This window comes from Pristiophorus japonicus, chromosome 16 (assembly GCF_044704955.1).
Source record: "Pristiophorus japonicus isolate sPriJap1 chromosome 16, sPriJap1.hap1, whole genome shotgun sequence".
NCBI lineage: Eukaryota > Metazoa > Chordata > Chondrichthyes > Pristiophoridae > Pristiophorus > Pristiophorus japonicus.
In genome coordinates this window covers 58482805-58500798 of record NC_091992.1, presented here as the reverse complement: position 1 = coordinate 58500798, position 17994 = coordinate 58482805, and the positions used below count along the sequence as shown (strand labels likewise).

The window sequence follows — 17994 nt, the reverse complement described above, 5'->3', positions numbered from 1 at the left end:
GTTCCTATCTCAAAATAGATGCTGAGGCTGAACCCTCGTAGAATAAAGGTCATAAAATAATAAAAAGTTATTTAAAGTATATGATATGCAAAGCTAAAGTGAATTCAAATAATATAGGAATGAGAGAATGGAGTAGGGAGGAAGGAAATACAGTGTTAAAAATATTTTAATTAATTGTCCTAAAGCTTTCTAGTGTTACTTTTGGCAGTGTGTAGCTATTGCATCAGATCTAACATCTACCCGGCTGTAATATTGTAATACAGGTACAACGTCCCGAATCTGGAATTCCGTAAACCGGACATTTTTGAGGCGGCCAAGATGGCGACATCGGGCGGCAAGGGCGAGGAAACCGGTAAAAAACACAGCACCGGGGGGGGTGGGGCCACGGGTGGCGAGGAGCAGCGGGAATCGGCGGGTGGCGAGGAGCGCCAACAGCGAGGGCCGAAATCCGGCAGACCACAAAAGCCGGCACGGTCCCGAGGTTGCAGGGTTCCAGACGCTGCACCTGTATTGGGTTTTGTTTCGGTGAGCTGGCAGGGGGAAGCTGAAATTGCCTGAAATGCTGGCAGTCTAAAGGGTGAAGCAGAAAAACAACTAAAGGAAAAATAGGTAATACAGCGGCTGTGGAAGCGGAAAACGATGCAGAAGGGAATATGGTGAGTGAGTTCTTCTGAGTAAAATCGAACCATCCAGCTGATATTGCTGCAGGGTTATTACTTGCCTTGCGAACACCATTCTGGTGCTAACCCTATTCATGCTCCTTGTGAAGCATGAAGGGAAACTTGAAATGGTTTTAATACAATTATTATTCTTTGTTAGCAAAATACGTTCTCACAAATGGTCTCTGTATACTCATCTACATATGAATCTGCCATGATTCACAGAAGCAGTGGAATTCATTCTCATTCACTATGATAGAATCCCAGAAGAGTTTTAGGATTTGAAAGCCGTGCAGGACTGCAAACGATGTTTGCATTATATTATCATAATATAATGCATAGTTTTAAACTTAGGGCTACGTCGTTTAGGAGGGAAGTCAGGATGCAGTTTTCACACACAGCCCGATGGAAATCAGGACTTTTCTTTCCCACAAAGGACTGCGGATGCTGGGACAAACTGAGCTTTCAAGACTGAGATCGATCGAATTTTTGTTGGGCAAGGGTATCAAGGGATATGGGGGCAAAGGCCTGTAAATGGAGCTGAGGTACAGATCAGCCATGATCTGATTGAATGATGGAGCAGGCTCGAGGGATGAATGGCCTCCTCCTGTTCCTATCAAGATTAATTAAGGGGGAGAGCCAAGATGATGTCAATTGTAATTGTGCTGTTTTGCTGTTGCAACAGATCTATAAGCATACGGTAAGAAAATGGGGACACACCGGATAAAAGTGTGGCACATAAGCCAGAATCCTCCAAATAGTGAGAGTGCCCTTCAGAGTACAGGCTCTATTTAAATAGCATCGAAATGACAACTTATTTCTGGCATCTATGGCAAAAATAGCCTGGATGTAGTCAAGAATATAAAAGTTAAACTATCTCTCCTCATCCTTCTCGACGTGCCGACCTGTCTGTAACCTTTGACACAGTGGACCACTCCATCCTCCTCCAACGCCTCGCCTCCGTTGTCCAGCTGGGTGGGACTGCACTCGCCTGGTTCCATTCATATCTATCCAGTCATAGCCAGAGAATCACCTGCAACGGCTTCTCTTCCCGCCCCCGCATCGTTACCTCTGGTGTCCCCCGATGATCTATCCTTGGCCCCCTCCTATTTCTCACCTACATGCTGTCCCTCGACGGCATCATCCGAAAACACAGCATCAGTTTCCACATGTACGCTGACAACACCCAGCTCTACCTCACCACCACCTCTCTCCACCCCTCCACCATCTGATGTGTCACACTGCTTGGCCGACATCCAGTAATGGATGAGCAGAAATTTCCTCCGACTGAACATTGGGGCGATTGAAGTAATTGCCTGCTGCCTCCGCCATAAACTCTGTTCCGTAGCCACCGACTCTGTCCCTCTCCTTTGCCATTGTCCAAGGCTGAACATTAGTGTCGTATTTGACCCCGGGATGAGCGTCCGGCCCCATATCTGCTCCATCACCAACACCGCTTACTTCTACCTCTGTAACATCGCCCGTCTCCACCCCTGCCTCAGCTCATCAGCTGCTGAAACCCTCATCCAAGTCATTGTTACCTCTAGACTTGACTATCCCAATGCTCTCCTGGCCGCCCTCCCATTTTTCATCCTCCTTTAACTTGAGCTCATCCAAAAGCATGCTGCTCGAATCCGAACATGTACGAAGTCCTGTTCACCCCTGTGCTTGCTGACCGACATTGGCTCCCGGTCCGGCAAAGCCACCATGTTAAAATTCTCATCCTTATTTTCAAATCCCTCCACGGCCTCACCTCTCCATAGCTCTGTAAACTCCTCCAGCCCTACAACCCTCCAAGATCTCTGCTCTCCTCCAAGTTTGTCTCTTGTGCATCCCCAATTTTAATCACTCTGCCATTGGTGGCCGTGCCTTCAGCTGCCTGGGCCCTAAGCTCTGGAACTCCCTCCCTAAACCTCCCAGCCTCGCTACCTCTCTTTCCTCCTTTAAGAAGCTCCTTAAAACTTACCTCTTTCACCAAGCTGTTGGTCCCCTGTACTAATTTCTCCTTATGTGGTTCGGTGTCAAACTTTATTTGATAACGCTCCTGTGAAGCGCCTTGGGACGTCTTACTATGTTAAAGGCGCTATATGAATGCAAGTTATTCGTAAATGAATAAAATAAACAAGTCTTCTATAAAGATGATAAATGCTGTGAATGAGATGGATATTTCTGCACAGTTACTAACGTCAGCTGTTAGTGACCACTGATTATCATGGTTTAAAACAGTGACAGGGATTGACCACAGGATCAGCCACTGGAATGCCCAAGTCAGGAAAAGTGGCATTTGAGGCTGAGCCAACGATCTCACCAGGCTGCCCATCTAAAGAGTCCAAGGATCTTTGACTGAGGTTGATGTTGAGGTTGAGCTGTGTACAGGGTAAAGTGTGCTTACATAGAAACATAGAAACATAGAAAATAGGTGCAGGAGTAGGCCATTCGGCCCTTTGAGCCTGCACCGCCATTCAATGAGTTCATGGCTGAACATGCAACTTCAGTACCCGATTCCTGTTTTCTCGCCATACCCCTTGATCCCCCGAGTAGTAAGGACTACATCTAACTCCTTTTGAATATATTTAGTGAATTGGCCTCAACAACTTTCTGTGGTAGAGAATTCCACAGGTTCACCACTCTCTGGGTGAAGAAGTTTCTCCTCATCTCGGTCCTAAATGGCTTACCCCTTATCCTTAGACTGTGACCCCTGGTTCTGGATTTCCCCAACATTGGGAACGTTCGTCCTGCATCTAACCTGTCTAAACCCGTCAGAATTTTAAACGTTTCTATGAGATCCCCTCTCATTCTTCTGAACTCCAGTGAATACAAGCCCAGTTGATCCAGTCATTCTTGAAATGTCAGTCCCACCATCCCGGGAACCAGTCTGGTGAACCTTCGTTGTACTCCCTCAATAGCAAGAATGTCCTTCCTCAAGTTAGGAGACCAAAACTGTACACAATACTCCAGGTGTGGCCTCACCAAGGCCCTGTATAACTGTAGTAACACCTCCCTGCCCCTGTACTCAAATCCCCTCGCTATGAAGGCCAACATGCCATTTGCTTTCTTAACCGCCTGCTGTACCTGCATGCCAACCTTCAATGACTGATGTACCATGACACCCAGGTCTCGTTGCACCTCCTCTTTTCCTAATCTGTCACCATTCAAATAATAGTCTGTCTCTCTGTTTTTACCACCAAAGTGGATAACGTCACATTTATCCACATTATACTTCATCTGCCATGCATTTGCCCACTCACCTAACCTATCCAAGTTACTCTGCAGCCTCATAGCATCCTCCTCGCAGTTCACACTGCCACCCAACTTAGTGTCATCCGCAAATTTGGAGATACTACATTTAATCCCCTCGTCTAAATCATTAATGTACAATGTAAACAGCTGGGGCCCCAGCACAGAACCTTGCGGTACCCCACTAGTCACTGCCTGCCATTCTGAAAAGTACCCATTTACTCCTACTCTTTGCTTCCTGTCTGACAACCAGTTCTCAATCCACGTCAGCACACTACCCCCAATCCCATGTGCTTTAACTTTGCATATTAATCTCTTGTGTGGGACCTTGTCGAAAGCCTTCTGAAAGTCCAAATACACCACACCAACTGGTTCTCCCTTGTCCACTCTACTGGAAACATCCTCAAAAAATTCCAGATTTGTCAAGCATGATTTCCCTTTCACAAATCCATGCTGACTTGGACCTATCATGTCACCTCTTTCCAAATGCACTGATATGACATCCTTAATAATTGATTCCATCATTTTACCCACTACCGATGTCAGGCTGACCGGTCTATAATTCCCTGTTTTCTCTCTCCCTCCTTTTTTAAAAAGTGGGGTTACATTGGCTACTCTCCACTCCATAGGAGAAACACAAAAACAGAGTTAACGTTTCAGGTCGATGACCCTTCACCAGAGTTCAGACGAAGGGTCAACGACCCGAAACGTTAACTCTGTTTTTCTCCACAGATGGTGCCTGACCCGCTGAGATTTCCAGCGTACAATTCAGGACCACTTTAGTTCTGCCAGAGAGTTAAAATAAACAAACTGAACTTCGAGTCATTTATTCAGCCAGCAATCCAACCTGACCTTTGTGCAGACGTGGGAACCACAGATAAGTGACATCTGTCCATTATTTTATGGCTGAACCTTTGCGGCGTAAAATATTTTTCCGAACGCAGAAATATCAAAATAAATGTCCGTGCAAACCCGATTGTGATTTCCATCAGAGAGCTGGGCAGCAATAGAATGCGATGTGGAGCAGAACATCAGGGAAGCACCAGGAGTGATTAGTTTTGTGAGCATCTTCCACCAGCACCTGAATTTCAATCAGGCAGAAGTCCCACATGAGCAGCAGCTCAAATCCGTTCACTGATGATTCCAGTTAAAAATTCATTTTTATTATCATATTGTTTACCTCCGATTTATCTGCCACAGTGACAGGTTTAACCATCCTCAGTCTACACAATCATCTGACAGTAACAGTTGGAACTGGTTCAGAAATCGGATGAACTTCCGATGTAGTTGGATAAACAAATCATCTTTTTATTATCATTCAGAGCAAATGCTCTTGGGCTCACTGGTGTTTACATGTTTGCACACGATTTGACAAGGTGTTCTCCTATTTTTGTGGCATGACTGGACTGTCATCATAGAATGATAGAAATTTCCAGCACGGAAGGAAGCCATTTCGGCCCATCTCGGCCAATTAGAGCCTAATCCCACTTTCCAGCTCTAGGTCCGTAACCCTGCAGGTTACAGCACTTCAGGTGCACATCCAAGTACTTTTTAAATGTGGTGAGGGTTTCTGCCTCTACCACCTTTTCAGGCAGTGAGTGCCAGACCCCCCACAGCCCTCTGGGTGAAGAAATTTCCCCTCAAATACCCATTAAACCTTCTCCCAATTACTTTAAATTTATGCCCCCTTGTTGTTGACCCCTCTGCTAAGGGAAATAGGCCCTTTCTATCCACTATATCTAGGCCCCTCATAATTTTATACACCTCAATCAAGTATCCCCTCAGCCCCCTCTGTTCCAAGGAAAATAAATCCGGCCTATCCAATCTGTCCTCATAGTTAAGATTCTCCATTCCCGGCAACATCCTCATAAATCTCCTCTGTACCCTCTCCAGTGCAATCATGTCCTTCCTGTAATGTAGTGACCAGAACTGCACACAGTACTCTAGCTGTGGCCTAACCAGTGTTTTATACAGTTCAAGCATAATCCTCCTGCTCTTATATTCTATGCCTCGGCTAATAAAGTCAAGCATTCCGTATGCCTTCTTAACCACCTTATCTACCTGGCCTGCTACCTTCAGGGATCTGTGGACCTGCACTCCAAGATCCCTTTGTCCCTCTACATTTAATTTGTATCCCCGTTCCTTGTTAGCCCTCCCCAAATGCATTATCTCACACTTCTCCGATTAAATTTCATTTGCCACTGTTCTGCCCATCTGACCAGTTGATTGATATCTCCCTGCAGTCCACAGCTTTCTTCTTCACAGGCTATTTTAGTATCATCTGCAAACTTCTTAATCATACCTTCTATATTCAAGTTTAGATCATTGATAAGAACATAAGAAATAGGAACAGGAGTAGGCCATACAGCCCCTCGAGCCTGCTCCGCCATTCACTAAGATCATAGACTCAGCTCCACTTCCCCGCCTGCTCCCCATAACCCTTTATCCCCTTATCGTTTAAGAAACTGTCTATTTCTGTCTTAAATTTATTCAATGCCCCAGCTTCCACAGCTCTCTGAGGCAGCAAATTCCACAGATTTACAACCCTCTGAGAGAAGAAATTCCTCCTCATCTCTGTTTTAAATGTGTGGCCCCTTATTCTAAGATCATGCCCTCTAGTTCCAGTCTCCCCCATCAACGGAAACATCCTCTCTGCATCCACTTTGTCAAGCCCCCTCATAATCTTATACGTTTCGATAAGATCACCTCTCATTCTTCTGAATTCCAATAAGTAGAGGCTCAACGTACTCAACCTTTCCTCATAAGTCAACCCCCTCATCCCCGGAATCAACCTCGTGAACCTTCTCTCCAAAGCAAGTATATCCTCTGGTAAATATGCAAAACTGCACGCAGCATTCCAGGTGTGGCCTCACCAATACCTTATATAGCTGTAGCAAGACTTCTTTTATACTCCATCCCCTTTGCAATAAAGGGCAAGATACCATTGGCCTTCCTGATCACTTGCTGTACCTGCATACTATTCTTTTGTGTTTCATGCACAAGTACCCCCAGGTCCCGCTGTACTGCAGCACTTTGCAATCTTTCTCCATTTAAATAATAACTTGCTCTTTGATTTTCTTTCTGCCAAAGTGCATGACCTCACACTTTCCAACATTATATTCCATCTGCCAAATGTTTGCCCACTCACTTAGCCTGTCTATGTCCTTTTGCAGATTTTTGTGTCCTCCTCACACATTGCTTTTCCTCCCATCTTTTTATCGTCAGAAAACTTGGCTACGTTACACTCCCTTCTTCCAAGTCATTAATATAGATTGTAAATAGTTGGGGTCCCAACACTGAACCCTGTGGCACCCCACTAGTTACTGGTTGCCAACCAGAGAATGAACCTTTTATCCCGACTCTCTGTTCTTTGTTAGTTAGCCAATTCTCTATCCATGCTAATATATTATCCCCAACCCCGTGAACTTTTATCTTGTGCAATAACCTTTTATGTGGCACCTTGTCAAATGCCTTCTGGAAATCCAAATGCACCACATTCACTGGTTCCCCTTTATCCACCCTATTCGTTACATCCTCAAAGAACTCCAGCAAATTTGTGAAACATGACTTCTCCTTCATAAATCCATGCTGACTCTGCCTGACCAAATTTTGCTTTTCCAAATGTCCTGCTACTGCTTCTTTAATAATGGACTCCAATATTTTCCCAACCACAGATGTTAGGCTAACTAGTCTATAGTTTCCTTCTTTTTGTCTGCCTCCTTTTTTAAAGTGGCCGTTATATTTGCAGTTTTCCAATCTGCTGGGACCTCCACAGAATCCAGGGAATTTTGGGAAATTACAACAAATGCAACCACAATCCCTGCTGTTACCTCTCTTAAGACCTTAGTATGCAGGTCCAGGGGATTTATCTGCCTTTTGTCCTATTATCTTACTGAGTACCACCTCCTCAGTGATTGTGATTATGTTAAGTTCCTCCCCCTCCCCTATAGCCCCTAGACTATCCACCGTTGGAATATTGTTCGTGTCCTCTACCATACAGACTGATACAAATTATTTGTTCAGAGTTTCTGCCATCTCCATGTTCCCCATTACTAATTCCCCGGTCTCATCCTCTAAGGGACCAACATTTACTTTAGTCACTCTTTTCCTTTTTATATACCTATAGAAATTTTTGCTATCTGTTTTTATATTTTGTGCTAGTTTACTTTCATAGTCTATCTTCCCTTTCTTAATCATTTTTTTAGTGGTTCTTTGATGGCTTTTAAAAGCTTCCCAGTCTTCTGTCCTCCCACTGGTTTTGTCCACTTTGTATGCCCTTGTTTTTAATTGGATACCGTCCTTTATTTCTTTAGTTAGCCACGGATGGCTATCTTTTCTCTTACACCCTTTCCTACTCACTAGAATATATTTTTCTTGAGAGTTGTGAAATATCTCCTTAAATGTACACCATTGTTCATCAACCGTCCTACACTTTAATCTATTTTCCCAGTCCACTTTACCCAACTCTGCCCTCTGGTTAGAGATCCAACATTCTAATCCTCCATCTGAATTTGAAATTCAATCATGCTATGATTACTCATTCCGAGGGGATCCTTTACTAGGAGATTGTTTATTAATCCTGTCTCATTACACAGGACCAGATCTAAGATAGCCTGCCCCCTGGTTGATCCCATTACATACTGGTCAAGGAACCCGTTCCTTAGACACTCTATGAACTCCTTCTCAAGGCTACTCTGACCAATTTGATTTGTCCAATCAATATGGAGGTTAAAATCACCCATGATTATTGCTGTTCCCTTTTTACAAGCCCCCAAAAAAGGCAAGGGACCTAGACTGAGCTCTACGGAACCCCACTGAAAACAGCATACAAGTCACCATTGCCCTTTGTAAGGTCTTGGCAGTGGCTCATTGGTAGCGCAGTCACCTCTGAGTCAGTGGGTCATGGGATCGCCAACCAAGTCTCGCCAACCAAGTCTCGCCAACCAAGTCTCACCAATCTAGCTGTCAGCTGTGACTCAGTGGTAGCACTCTCACCTCCAAGTCTCACTCCAGCGACTTGGTCCGGAATTTTGTGGGGGCTCAGCGGGCGTGATCGGTGGCGGGTCGGGTGGGAAAGTGTTTTTTTTCCCCCCAGCAGGTCGTGACCCCGCTGTGAACCCGCCGCCATGCGCCTTTCCTAATGTCGGGTCTGTCAGCGCTGAGCAGATCCAACAGATAGCGGCGGGAGACACAATTCAGGTTATTAGTACAAAAGCAAAATACTGCCGTTGCTGGAATCTGAAATAAAAACAAAACATTCTGAAAATCTCAGCAGGTCAGGCAGCATCTGTGGAGAGAAACAGAGTTAACGTTTCAGGTCAATGACTCTTCGTCAGGACTGAGATTTCCAGAATATTTTGTTTTTATTTCAAGTAATTAGTAGCTTGTTTAGAACATAAGAATTAGGAGCAGGAGCAGGTCATTCGGCTCCTCGAGCCTGCTCCGCCATTCAATAACATCATGGCTGATCTTCTACCTCAACTCCACTTGCCTGCACTATCCCCATATCCCTTGATTTTCTTAATCTCCAAAGATCTAATGATTTCTGTCTTGAATATGCTCAAAGACTGAGCCTCCACAGCCGTCGGGTAGAGAATTCCAAAGATTCACCACCATCTGAGTGAAGAAATTTCTCCTCATCTCAGTCCTAAATGGCCGACCCCTTATTCTGAGACTGTGACCCCTGGTTCTAGACTCCCCAACCAGAGGAGACATCCTCTCTGCATCCATTCTGTCAAGCCCTGTAAGAATTTTGTAAGTTTAATGAGATCACCTCTCATTCTTGTAAACTCTAAAGCATACGGGTCTAATCTACTCAATCTTTTCTCATAGGACAATTCCACCATCCCAGGAATCAGTCTGGTGAACCTTCGTTGCACATCCTTCCTTAGGTAAGGAGACCAAAACTGTACACAATAATTTAGAACCGCTTAAGAATGATTTTTCAGCTTACCTTTTGCATTTGACAGCTCACCCACGAGGTCCACACTGGTCATGGACCACGTCTGTGAAGCTGAGGCGGGAGTTCAGTGGCCATTGAATCAGCTGATGAGTTGACAGCTTCAAATGTAAAGTAACAGTTCCCACCATACAGAGATATCTTCCCTCAGCCACAAGCTCTTCCTCACTGCATGTCCACAGCAGATTCACCATGCTGCAAGTCTTTACACAAGTCTCCATCGATTCTGACCTCATTACCTCTCTCATCAGTGACAGATCGCTTCTGTCATCTCTACTTCACCTGCCCGCTATTCCATCAGCATGGGTGCCCTTGATACTCTTTTACCTTGGTCCTCAGAATCCCACCATGATCAGCCCCAACACCAGTAGCACCAACAACACCATCAACCTTTTCCACAGTTAACTGATGCTGCATAAGTCAGAGGGCATCCACAACCTGACCACATTGCTGCCCAGGAGGCCAGGGATGGCCTCACCATGGCCGCATTAACTTCACTTGATGCTGTACATCCTGACTGCCACATGATGCACCAGGTTGGCATCACCCCGCACCAACACCATAAGGCCCAAGCCATTCCTTTCACAGTCATCAACATTGCGGGGGGCACCGTTATATCTCACCATTCACTGCATCTCACTAAGCCACTTCCAAAAGTGCACACAGATCTGTTAAAGAATGCAAAGTGCTGAAAATAAAGGGGGCAAAATTGCCCCTTTTAATAGCCCCGTTAGCGCCTCCAGGGGGCAAGGCACTTCTCACCCGGGGGAGGGGGGCGCTACCGCCTCCTGATAAATTGCCTGGGAGTTACGGAGGAGCTGCCATGATAGCGCGTGCACCGCGGTTAGCGCCCCAGTCCACCGTGTAACCGGCGATGACATCATTACCGTGTGTGGTGACCCCTCACCGTCCCCACGTCAACCGCTAAATGCTCATGGGGGAAATTGCCCCATGAGCCGCGCGGCTGGTGTGGACAGAAGTCAACTCCAGCTTCGTGAGTCGTGAAGCTGGCGGACATCTGCTCTCGGCGCGCTCCTTAAAGGGGAGGGCACCCCGAGCCGCCATCTTTTTTTGTCGGCCGACTCTCGGGTCAGCTCAACAATGGCATCCGCGTAGCACTTCCTTCAGCGCACTACTGGTGCCCTGGTTACCGCCCTCAAAGGAAGTGGTGTGCGGGAGATTGCATTCTGCTTCCTTCGAGGGACGGGCAGGGCAATCCTGTAGCAGGGCGGGCCTTCTGCACCGGGCGCTAAAAGTCCTGGCCCCAGAAGATGCCAATTTCACCCCCAGAGATTTCAATGTTTGACATCACATTAACTGAAACTTTACATGAATATTACATGAAACACCCAAGTGACTCCCCCTGCGTGTTGTTAGTTGGTATTATTGGACTAGGATGAGGGTGAGTGTGAGGGTGGCGAGTGAGATGGGGAAGTGATAATATAATATAGGGATGGGTGGAGGTGCAAGGTAAGTTGGTGTGAGTAAGGATGTGCAGGAGTAGGGTAGGGAAGGCAGAGTGATGGGGATTGCTGAGAGGCACAGCAGGATGAGGTGGAGTGTGACTTTGCAGTAATGTTTCGTGATCTACTGAGATCATTGAAATGTTTGCTGCACTGCACCTAGGTCCTCCTGACCACATCCCTGCTTGTCCTCCTGTGCAATGTGCAACCAGGCTGCTATGGTATCCTGGGGAGGTCTCTTCCGCCCATTGGAAGGGAAGAGAACCTCACTATATGCTGTATAGGGTATTGGTAAGGCCGCACCTGGAGTACTGCGTGCAGTTTTGGTCACCTTACTTAAGGAAGGATATACTGGCTTTGGAGGGGGTACAGAGACGATTAACTAGGCTGATTCCGGAGATGAGGGGGTTACCTTATGATGATAGATTGAGTAGACTGGGTCTTTACTCGTTGGAGTTCAGAAGGATGAGGGGTGATCTTATAGAAACATTTAAAATCATGAAAGGGATAGACAAGATAGAGGCAGGGAGGTTGTTTCCACTGGTAGGGGAGACTAGAACTAGGGGGCACAGTCTCAAAATATGGGGGAGCCAATTTAAAACCGAGTTGAGAAGGAATTTCTTCTCCCAGAGGGTTGTGAATCTGTGGAATTCTCTGCCCAAGGAAACAGTTGAGGCTAGCTCATTTAATGTATTCAAGTCACAGATAGATAGATTTTTAACCAATAAGGGAATTAAGGGTTACGGGGAGAGGGCAGATAAGTGGAGCTGAGTCCACGGCCAGATCAGCCATGATCTTATTGAATGGCGGAGCAGGCTCGAGGGGCTAGATGGCCTACTCCTGTTCCTAATTCTTATGTTCTTATGTTCTTATGTGACTCCCTCTATAAGCATATGCAGGGAGTCATGGGAGAGCCTGGGTGCAGCCGTGCACCTTTGTGCATTGTTTGCAGCAGCTCAATGCTATGGAACACTGACAGCACAACTATCAAAATAAATTTGGACATGGTCCTTTAAGGAAACCGGCTGATAACGCGTCATGAAATGGTATCAGCAGACCTGCTTCCTCTAATTGGCCGGGCAACACACTGGTCGGGCTTAACAAGCCTCGTCAAGGGAAAATCATTTCACAGAGCGGGATGGAGCCAGCAGCAGGGTCGGGACCCATCACCGACGTCGCCCACTACGGACTCGCCGAGGTCAGCAAAATCGCGGCCATGAGCACAACATCTCGGCTGATTTTCCAGTGCAATGCTGAGGGAGTGCTGCACTGTCGGAGATGCTGTCTTCTCTGGATAAGAAGTTAAACTGAGGCTCTGTCCGCCCTCTCAAGTGGATGAACAAAAATCCCTTGCACTATTTTGAAGAAGATTCGGGAGTTCTTGCCAATATTTACCCATCAACCAACATCACTAAAATAGGCTATCTGTTTGAAGGGCCTTACTGTGCACAAGTTGGCTGCCTGCATTTTTTTTCTTAGGCAGCCCCCCGCTTCCACACTCAAATGAGTTCTAAGGTGACTGATGAGACCAACGCGGGATCTACAGTCTCTGTCACAGATGGGGCAGATGGTGATTGGAGGGATGGGTGAGTGGGGTGCCTGGTTTGTCGTACGCTCCTTCCGCTGTTTGTACTTGGCTTTCACGTGCTCCCGGCGAAGAGTCTCGAGGTGTTCAGCGCCTTCCCGGATGCTTCTCCTCCAGTTTGAGCGGTCTTTGGCCAGGATTCCCAAGAGTCGGTGGGGATGTTACATTTTTTCAAGGAGGCTTTGAGGACGTCCTTGAAGCGTTTTCTCTGCCCTCCTGGGGCTCGCTTGCCGTGACACAGCTCAGAGTAGAGTGCTTGTTTCGGGAGTCTAATGTCGGGAAGGCGGATAATGTGGCTTGTCCATCGGAGCTGGTTGCTAACATTACAACATTGACTACACATCAAAAGTACTTCATTGGCTGTAAACTGCTTTGGGACGTCCTGAAGTCATGAAAGGTGCAATAGAAATGAAAGCCCGTAATAACCCCTCATTATCCCTATCTTATCTACCTCAAAATGTCTATTCACACAGACGCAGTCTGGCCCATTCAGCATCTTAAATGCTTCAATTCAATCACCTTCTCAAAACCAACATTTCAACTGAGCCTTTAGTCACTTCTCCTAACTTCCTTCCCACAGAACATTGTGAGATCCTCCCGAATCTGCCTATAGATCAGGATGTGAAAAAGATTCCATTATTTAAGTGTGTCAAAGACTGAAGCGAACAAAGCAGCCTGGACCACATGTGCCCTAACCGTTCCTCTCAACTGAGACTAAAGTCGCATAAAATGCTTGTTTTATTTTGCTGGAATTGTTTTTTTCTCTCCAAACATTCTGTGCGGGAAGATGCAAGAATCAGGAGCTAGAAACATAGATATTTACAGCGCAGAAGGAGCCAATTTCGGCCCATCGTGTCCTCGCCGGCCGACAAAAAGCCGCACAGCTCTCAGTCAGCAGCCCTGAAGGTTACATATAAACCTATGAACAATGAACAATGGTGGAAAGGCAAAGAGCACCCAGCCCAACCAGTCCGCCTCACACAACTGCGACACCCCTTAAACTGAAACATTCTACACTCCACCCCAACCGGAGCCATGTGATTTCCTGGGAGAGGCAAAAACCAGATAAAAACCCAGGCCAATTTAGGGAGAAAAAATCTGGGAAAATTCCTCTATGACCCAGGAGATCACCCTGGCCATATTCGATTCCCTCCAGTACTTACCATTATATCTGCACTGGCCAACAAAAGGTTATCCAGTCTAATCCCAATTACCAGCTCTATGTCAGTAACCTTGCAGGTTACGGCACTTTAAGTGCCCATCCAACCATCTCTTAAAAGTGGTGAGGGTTTCTGCATCCACCATTTTTCCAGGCGGCTCGTTCCAGATCCCCACAATCCTCTGCATAAAGAAGCCCCCCCGTCAAATCCCCTTTAAACCTTCCACCAACCACCTTAAAACTAGGCCCCTCATAATAGACCTCTCCACCAATGGAAATAGGCCCTTACTATGTCCAGGCCCCTCAATATTTTGTACTCCTTAATGAGGTCTCCTCTCAACCTTCTCTGCTCCAATGAGAACAAACCCAGCCTATCCAAGCTGAACTCATAACTAAGATTCTCCATGTTGGCCGGGAGACAGAGATGGACTAAAGTTATATATTCTTTACGACATCACAAACACACACACACACACACACACACACACACACAAGATGGCTCTACAGGAACTTGACATTATGTGACTTGTCACATGACACTTTTATTGTATTCACTTCAGCAACAGCATTACCACAGTAGTCCACAAGGTGGAGCTAAGGTCTCGCACTCCCAGCGCACAGCAAGGGTTGAATCCACCCGAAGGGAATGGCTATTTAAATACAAACTCACGCTGTATAAATAGTAAGAAATGGAGTTGTCTCAGTTCAGTTCAGTTCCCAATGAGTGCCGCTCCACAGCAGGATGCACCACTGCTACTTCTGAAATTCCTGGAATAAATGGAGAGAATGGAAATATCACCTGGTTTGGGCTTTGGAAGTAAGTCATCCTCGACACAAGGGACCGCCTAAGATGATGATATTACAATGAATGACAGGGATTGGCAAACACAAGGCAAAGTGTTTGTCTCTCCTGACATAGTCAACACATTCCCAGCTATCAGTTGTACAGAACCTTGGGCAGACCCCATCAGATGTACTGTGTTCAGTTCTGGGCACCAGACCACAGGAAGGATATATTGACCTTGGAGTGGGTGCAGCGCCGATTCACCAGAATGATACCGGGGCTTAAAGGGTTAAATTATGAGGACAGGTTGCATAAACTTAGCGTGTATTCCTTGAGTTCAGAAGATTGAGGGGTGGTGTAGTTGTGATGTTTAAAATGTTAAAAGGATTCAACAGGGCAGATACACAGAAACAAATTCCTCTTTGGGGGAATCAAGAACAAGGGGACGAGAGGGGCTAGAATTTCCCCAAAGCCCACCAGCGCACGATCACCACCCAAAAACTGCGAAGGCTGGGAAGATTATCGCTGGTAAAAACGTCCCAAAAATGTTTTTTAAAATCTGCCCAGTGCAAAACATGGGCCTTGCATCCCCAAACTGGACGAAAAAGTGCAATTTAGGGTAGATTGGACGGTGCCCAAAACTGAACGCAGAAAATGGGCGAAAAATAAAAAAATCTATAAAAATTTATCCCCAGGCTGTGGGTTGGGCCTAACACCAAAAAAAAAGAATAAAAATAATTTTTCAAAAAACCTAACTAAAAAATCCCCAAAACATTCCCAAGACACTTTTAAATTAAATCACCCCAACAGATTTTGAAAATAATTAGTAAAAAAAATCAATCATTTACATTTTTCTTGCAACCTTGAAACCGCCGACGTGCCTCAGCTGGGGAATTTTCCGCTCACCTCGTTACCGCCCATAATGGCCAATACCGCCCAGGAACCGGGCGGTAAGCCACAGGAAATTACAGCCCCATAATATTTCAGTTAGAGCCAGGCCATTTAGGAGCAAAATTAGTAAGCATGTTCTCACCGCCCAGGTACGGTTGTGCTCTGCTCCTTTCGCTGCCCTCCCAATGTGTGCCACCATAGCGCAGCCAGCTTCAAATCCTCCCAGGCCTCGAACCACAAGATAGGAATTTACATTCACAGTGGCAGAGGGTGGGGTAAGTGTGCATCTATTCTCCTATTTTTGGTTGAACGCCCGCAGGAAGAAGAAACCGGGATTTCCGGCCCAGTATGAGTAATTTGAAACAAGAGATGTGCTTGGGAGGAACAGGTGATTTTGGACCTAAAGCTCTCCATCACCGGAGTTTTCCTCGGCTCATGTCTGAGTCTTTTATAAACTAGAGATTGTTTGCAGTCATCATCATCATGGGCAGTCCCTCGTATCGAGAATGACTTCCTTCCACGCCAAAAAAGGATGAGTTCACGGGTGTTTTAATGAAGGACCTAATATTCCAGATCCTAAACTACATCCTGTAGGGTTGAAGATGTCTGTGCGTGGATTTTTTTAACGTGTGGTGACCGTTGCACACCAGCCACCACATGGGCTTGACAGAGCTAGGCCTTTATCCAGTGGCAAGGATTACCCAAGACGACTGGAGACTTGCTCTGCTGCACGGTCCTAGTGCGCGCACATATCGCAGTGTGGGCTGGCCCGTGCTGCCCCTGGGCCCTGAACTCACGCCTCCCCTGGGCCCCGATCACATCCCTCCACAGTCTCTCTAATTGATTGCAGTGATTAGTCAATAACTCCATTATCGCTGCGTCACGTGACTACCAGGATGGTACAAGGTGAACGAGATGGACGCTGGTCTTTTTCCATCGAGCAATTCCCACATTCCCATGAACCACCAATTATACAATGGGCCGTAAATTGCGGCCTCTCCGGGAATGTACGAGGTGCAGCACGTGCCTGAAGAGGCCCTGCAAGTTCCGGTTTTAGGCGTGCGAAGCGCGTGCACCTGAACCCGGAACTTGCGATCTGTCAACATTTCTTTTGACAGATTGTACGAATGTGATGGTAAAGGGCCTCCAGCGGCGGAGAGTTGGGCTATTTGCTCAAATCCTGCTCAGCGAAAGCCCTTAAAACTCTTGCACCATGCCTGCTTTTACCAGCCTAAATGTTTTAAAAGATAGAAAAATTAAATGTTATCACAAATTTTTATATTAAAAACCTTAAGGTAAGTTTATTTTTAACCCTATTAAAACATATTTTAAAAAATTTCAAAAAGGTAATTTTTTTCTAAAACATTTAATTTAATTCAATTTCAATTAATTTTAAATATGTGAGTTTTTTTAAAATTATGTGTTATGTTTCTGTGCTTTTGGGGTATTCTCATTGATAGTAATGGGAAGCTCGTACAAACGGAACTCACCATTATTATCAATGAGAATACTCCATTGTGATTGGTGGTCCAGGCCCATGTGATCCCAGGATGACCGTACGCTCCTGGGATAGGTGGGCCTCTGCACTGGGCTGTGCATCGAGGCCTCGGACCGGAAGTGTTCCTTCCTCAGGTACTTCCGTTAAAAAAAATTCGGTCGGAGGCATCTGCCTGCAATTTCTGGCCCAACATAATAGAAACAGAAACATAGAAAATAGGTGCAGGAGTAGGCCATTCGGCTCTTCGAGCCTGCACCACCATTCCATATGATCATGGCTGATCATTCACCTCAGTACCCCTTTCCTGCTTTCTCTCCATACCCCTTGATCCCTTTAGCCGTAAGGGCTAACTCCCTTTTGAATATCTCCAATGAACTGGTCTCAACAACTCTCTGCGGCAGGGAATTCCACAGGTTCACAACTCTCTGGGTGAAGAAGTTTCTCCTCATCTCGGTCCTAAATGGCTTACCCCTTATCCTTAGATTGTGACCCCTGGTTCTGGACTTCCCCAACATCGGGAACATTCTTCCTGCATCTAACCTGTCCAATCCCGTCAGAATTTTATATGTTTCTATGCGATCCCCTCTCATTCTTCGAAATTCCAGTGAATATAAGCCTAGTCAATCCAGTCTTTCTTCATATGTCAGTCCTGCCATCCCGGGAATCAGTCTGATGAACCTTGTTTCATCATAGGTGGTCCCTCGAACGAGGATGACTTGCTTCCATGAGTTCACAGGTGTTGCGATGAAGGACCCGATG

General features: G+C 46.1%; 1 long non-coding RNA gene across 1 annotated transcript in view; it reads left to right on the top strand.

Annotated features, from left to right (window-relative positions):
• Positions 1–369: 369 nt before the first annotated feature.
• Positions 370–17994, top strand: part of LOC139226523 (uncharacterized) — a 47733-nt gene continuing 30108 nt past the window's right edge. The window contains exons 1-2 of the long non-coding RNA XR_011587277.1: positions 370–656; positions 9729–9787. This is a non-coding gene — a long non-coding RNA (uncharacterized lncRNA). The remainder of the gene's footprint in view (positions 657–9728; positions 9788–17994) is intronic.